The following is a 6,000-nucleotide window of genomic DNA, read 5'->3' as shown; positions in this document are numbered from 1 at the left end:
GAGAGAGAGAGAGAGAGAGAGAGAGAGAAAGAAAGAAAGAAAGAAAGAAAGAAAGAAAGAAAGAAAGAAAGAAAGAAAGAAAGAAAGAGAAAGAAGAAAATAAATGAAAGGAAAAGAAGAGAAGAGAAAAGAAAAAAAGAAAGACTGGAGAGAAGGAGAAAGAAGGAAACAAAAGAACAAGGGAGGGAAACCCTTTTTGGCATAGGAAACACAAAATGCCATATTTGTACAGCACTGCTCTAATTTCTTGGTCCACTAAATTTTGATCTGTTAGTTATGAGAATGAAATGCAAAACCAAGATAAGTAAATGTAATTTTGGGATTCTGAAATAAATTTGTATCTTGATTTGTCATACAGTACTTGGAAAAGTGAATAATACCATGCAGTTAGATGACCTACTTGAAGCTTTACCTGTACATCTCACTAATTGTCCAGAAGCAAGCAAACCATCAGGTTTTACTAGACTTGGATTTTGCCTTAATTTCTGAGGCAACTCAGAATGGGAAATAATGGGAGAAATTGTGTGTATCTTTGGCCCTTTGCAGTTTCTTTTTTACACTGCAAAACTGTCATGTGGTTGACTAAATCTTCTCTATAGATAATCTGAGGTCTTGATGAAGGGAAATGAAAAAAGAAAGCATTTAATGAGTAGTATTTGTCAGTGAAATTACTCACATTGCATGTCAAAAACCAAATGACAGCTTAAATATATATAATGAAAGTAAAATATTATAGAATTACGGTATAGTTTTATGGCTATTCTTTATAAAATCATAGTATTCCAAAACCAGAGCTTCTGACTTAAAGTTGACCTGCTTTCTATGAAAAACATTTTCATACTTGGAAAAAATGTATAATTTCTGTAAAACAATAGTTTGTGAACACTACTTCAGACTTTCTAATCATGCTCTAGGGAATCCAACAGCTCATTTCCCCTGAACTTCTATTACTTATGTTTTATGTTAAGAGGTTACATTTGTTTACAAATGCATTACTTAGCCAAAAAAGTCATCCCTAGAGCACTTATTTCATTATTGAATGCAAAACAAAGTATTAAAAAGCAAGGCAAAGTCACCTTCCACATGCACCAAAATTACCTAATTGGCTTACGGAGAACCAGTGAGTGTCAATCCTGGGGTCTTCAGCACATCCACTTGAAATAAGGAATATGCAGGACCTTTCAAGCATCTTTGATTTCTCAAGTGCAAAAACATAGCATATACAGACACAAATCATATTAAATATACAATGAAGACACCACCTGCTGGGGTTGGAGAACAGAGGAGTCAGAATGATGAGGCCACTTCTAACCCACTTTTCTCCAGGACACTCTTTTTGTACTAAGCCAATGCCAACTTCATCCACACAATCTTCCATGCACTGTGACTCAGGTATGTAAAAGACTCCACCATATTGTGCTCAATCTTTGTCATTTGAATACATGGCAATGAAAATCTTTCATTCTCAAGCAACTGTTTATCAACGAGCGATAATATAATATTCACGATGGAGGAACAACTTGCTTAAAAAGTGCCTATCTTATAAGTTGCTTGATTTTATAGAGAACATAGGCTATTGGAAGTATTTTTCTGGTTTCTTATTTTATGCCAAACTTTTCTACATATTTCCAAAGAGAAAAAAGTAAATTTTTTTTTTTTTTTTTTTTTTTTTTTTTTTGGTTTTTCTCCGGTACCGGGAACCGAACTCACGACCTTGCGCTTGCCAAGCAGGCGCTTTTGCCGCTGAGCTAAATCCCCAGCCCCTAAAAAGTAAATTTTTAAACAACAACAAATCACTCATAGAAGAATGTGGTGCAGCAAGTTAATGTACAGTACAGAGGGAATATAATCTAGCCCAAGAATATGAAGACTGAGTTCTTTTAAAACACTTGAAAAATTATGACTCCTCTGTAAGCCTTAGTGGTTTCACATAAAGTAAGGGAATTGGATTCAACTGAAGGCCTTTAAACTTTTACTGAGACAAGAATCTCTTTTTTGCAACAAAATTTACTAATGAGTCGAACCTGTTAAACCGATAAAGCGACTGCTCTGATTGAACAGAAGGCAGGAAACCATGGCATCACCAATCAACTATCTGTCTGCTCCTGCCCCCTTCCAATCCAGACTACAAACCACTAAGCTGAAAATCTCTAAAGTCACTTCTGTGACTATCATCCAGGTGGATGATAAAAAGAATAATGCAGATATTAGCTCTCAAAGGCCAATATTGAGCTGTTTGAGGCTCAGGGAAGAATGGAAAATGAAGTATGAAGGAATTGATGGCTCTCTTAGTTTTACATTCTGGGTACTGGAGCCTTGTTTTGCTGTCATTCATTTCTGGCTTAAAAACCCAAAGAGTCAAATAACAATCAATTAGAAAGAATAAGTTTATTCCAATAAATGTCATATTTTCATCCATACAAATTCATTGTCCTCTGAGAACCAAATTACTGCTTAAGGGAGAGACTATTTCTGTGTATTTACTCTTCTTCATAATTCTAGGCAAAAAAGAAATAAAGAGGGAGAAAGAAGAGAAAAATGGTAGAGGAAAGAAGGAAAATTAGAAATTTTCACCCAAGTGCTTTGGCAGAAATCACGGATTACCCTCTATTCTCCTCTCCTTCCTTTTAGAAAAAGAACGCTCCCCCCATTACCTCTTACTTTTAGCTGGAAAAGGAGTTGCCTATCCTTGCACTACACTTCCTAGGGTCTTTTGCAGCCAGGTATAATCATATCACACAGTCCCAGCCAGTGGGATATGAAAGGAAGTAATGTAAGCTATTTCACGTCATGTTCATCCTATAGAAGCTGCTTTCTCTCCTTGTGAAACTCAGGCTGGAATGAGGACCTAGTGGTGATAATTCACCTTTTACTACACAGATGGGGATCATATTCTAGGGAAGGCAGAGAAAATTAGAAGTAATGTGGATCCCTTGGTATTATGGTAGAAACTCTTATGTGCCTTCTTCCTTTTTTGGAGTCATTGTATTTTAGGGCCTCTTTGGTACAATGCTTAGATTATACCTAAGAATGTAATTTCTTTTTCTAACTTATTAATGAATAAAAACCAGAAATAAAAAAGAATAGATGCAAAGAAACAACACTCATTAAAATGCTTCTGCCTCTATATTAGAGAGGGTTAAAATCCCAAGGGAGTCTTAACTCTAGCTCAGTTCTGAGAGTGTCAGGTCACACTAAGAAAGCTTCGTAAAGTGATTCTGAGGGTTTCCATGGACATTGCAGGTAGGTCAGATTTCAAAAGTCCAAAAGTAATTTCAGCAGGAGGCTGAAATGATTCACTATAGTTACATGTTAACAATAGCAGTCTGCTTGTTTCCTATAGCATGAACTTTTAAAATATACCATTTCTACGATCACACCAAGATTTCTACATAGCTTTTCTATTTAGCAGGATGGATGGAAATCACCAAATATGAAATATTTCTAGCCTCTTCACTCATTAATTCCATTCTTCATGACAATAAAATAGAGAGTGATATGGAGCATTACAAAGACTGTTTATATAAGCTGGACATATCACAAAGCAATTATATTTCATTGTGTCACTGAGATTGCTTTCTTTTTCCACGGGCTTTTTTCCTCTAGTTATTTGGAGAATACTATATATAGTTGTTAAAATTTAGGCTCTGAAATAATAATGCTAAATTTCTTTCTTTAATTCAGTGTGTTTCATTCTTCTATATTTGCTACTAAAATATTTGAAAGCTATTTTTAGTTCAGTATTAAAAATTATTTCACATGGATTTTTTTAATAATCCAGGTATTTAAACACGAGAAGGTAGAGAAAACTAGGTTAAACATGTTGGTGCGACAAAAATGTAGAGCATGTCCTGACATTCCATTTGTCTTCAGAGTTTTGTTTGCTTTTCCTCCTATGTACCATAATAAAACAGAGAGCTACAATCAATGTGTGATGACAAACGGACTGAGGGCTGGGTTTGCATTTCTGAATATATTGGCATTTGAAAGCTGGAAAAGATAGATGTAATCAACCACCCTCAGACAAAAGTAGGATGACTATTCTGGCAAAATGTTCAAACCACATTAAGCCCTAATTTGAAACGATGTTTGAAAGTAATGCAACTAGGACCAATTTATTCATACAGCAACTAAAAATTGAACTTACTAGACATATTTAAGAGATGGAAACAATTAAATGTGTTTTCTAAATAGACCAAGTATATTAGAATCTTCGAAGGTTAAAAAAATCCAATTTTACTGGACTTTATTATGTGTTGCTGTACAAATACTTAAATCATTTTCTCTAATGGCCCTCTGAGGTTGTTCTAATAAAACATGCTATTTTTAAGAGTGAATAAACAATCTTTTTAATTTCACATTATCAATACGTCAGAGTTTCATGCTAATTAGCAGCATATAGTAAGAAATACTATGAGGAAGTGGGGGTCAACTTAAAAAGAATGTCATTTCATGGGATGGGTATCATTTTTCATTCTTGCTTTTCAAACAAATGATGAATTTTAATTCTTTCTCTTTGTTTACAAGTTTCTATGGTTTTTAGGTAAAATTATCTCATGAGAGTCCTCTCAGGTGCATACTTGGAGACAGAAGGCACTTCAGCTGAAGGTAGCAATTGTTTTGGTTCCAAAGAGACTGAAACAGTGACATGGCTATCCAGAATAACATCTTGCTCCAAATGTGGGATGGCTAGGTACCAGCATATCATCAAGTCTTTGGCTAATACATGTACCCTGACCACTTGATCAGGAGAGTGTCTTTAAAACCAAGTGTCCTAGACTCTCTGGCGTCTTTTTCCTGGGACTATATTCTGACAAGCCTGGCTAACAGAGGTGGCTCTTTACACACCATAATGAAGCCCAGGTCTCCCAGGGCAGTCCTGCCAAGGTCCCCCTGAAGTTTGCCAAGAATTGATGCTACAGAGTATTAAAAACAGGACAGGGCCCTTGTCTGTTCTCCTCTCCACCACTAGTTGGTAGAAGAGTCTGACGAGCACTTTATGAATACACATCAAGTGGAATTTATTTTCTGTAACAATCATACATCGACAGCAAAAGTACATGAGGCCTGTCCCTATGTGGAAGACACACGAAAAACTGATAGGCAACAGAGAAAACCGGCTTTATTGAATAATCCCAAACAGCTCTCCACAGGATTTATTTACTTTATGCAGAAACACAAACAAATGCATGTTCTTAACGGTAGTTCTTCCCCCTAGAAATCCACCTAAAGTTAGGAAAGCATAATTGATTTCAATATGTGCCTATTCAAGCTGTTGAGAAAAAAAGTACGGATATTCTGCTGATAATAGCATTCAGCTACAAAGATATTTACAAGGCTAAATAAAATACTGCTGGGATAACTAAAGCATGACTGAAACATCAGGTTTAATGAATTGCTTCAGTCTACACTAGTATAAGATTTCATCTATAGATGTCTAAAGCATTTTAACTGAGCTAAAAACCAATGACTGCTTCAGATACTATAGTTGTATTATTTAGCTCTTCAGTTAAGGTATTTAAAGGTTTCAAGAGTTTCTTCTATTAAAAAATACATTAAAAATTCAAGTATAAATAATACCTATTATAAAATAACATTTATAAAAATGAATATTAGAGTTTTATATAAAATAGAACCTGTTCAGAGAAAGACATGAAGGATAAGAAAATTCAAAGTTTTTTTTAAAGGAGAAGCTTTATTACAAAACCTAAATACTGTTGAGCAAGGGTAGTCATAAAATTTAAATTAGTAAGCAAAAATTAAGGAAGCACATGTTATATGTAAAACACCATGCATCCACTGTCATGGTGCACAACACACATACAATATCCTGTTGTTTCTACCTGTGTCCCACAGAATGAGCTCAGTACCGAATGTGTACACCTACATGCTACCCAGTGTAGCTGATTTTAATTAGTCTACTCTTACTTGGAGTTGTGACAGTAACAAGAAGTATCCTACAATACCTGTGTATTTGCTTTGTATGCATCTTACAACACT

At 35.1% G+C, this 6,000-nt stretch overlaps 1 protein-coding gene across 2 annotated transcripts in view; it reads right to left on the bottom strand.

The window, feature by feature from the left end:
- The window catches only part of Slc25a21 (solute carrier family 25 (mitochondrial oxoadipate carrier), member 21), a 472,151-nt gene that overhangs the window by 423,446 nt on the left and 42,705 nt on the right, over positions 1-6,000 (bottom strand). The window lies entirely within an intron of this gene.

Source organism: Chinchilla lanigera, unplaced genomic scaffold (genome assembly GCF_000276665.1).
Source record: "Chinchilla lanigera isolate Chin_1 unplaced genomic scaffold, ChiLan1.0 scaffold00008, whole genome shotgun sequence".
In the NCBI taxonomy this organism is placed as follows: Eukaryota; Metazoa; Chordata; class Mammalia; order Rodentia; family Chinchillidae; genus Chinchilla; species Chinchilla lanigera.
Note: the sequence above shows the minus strand (reverse complement) of the source record. Positions and strands in the feature narration are given on the sequence as shown.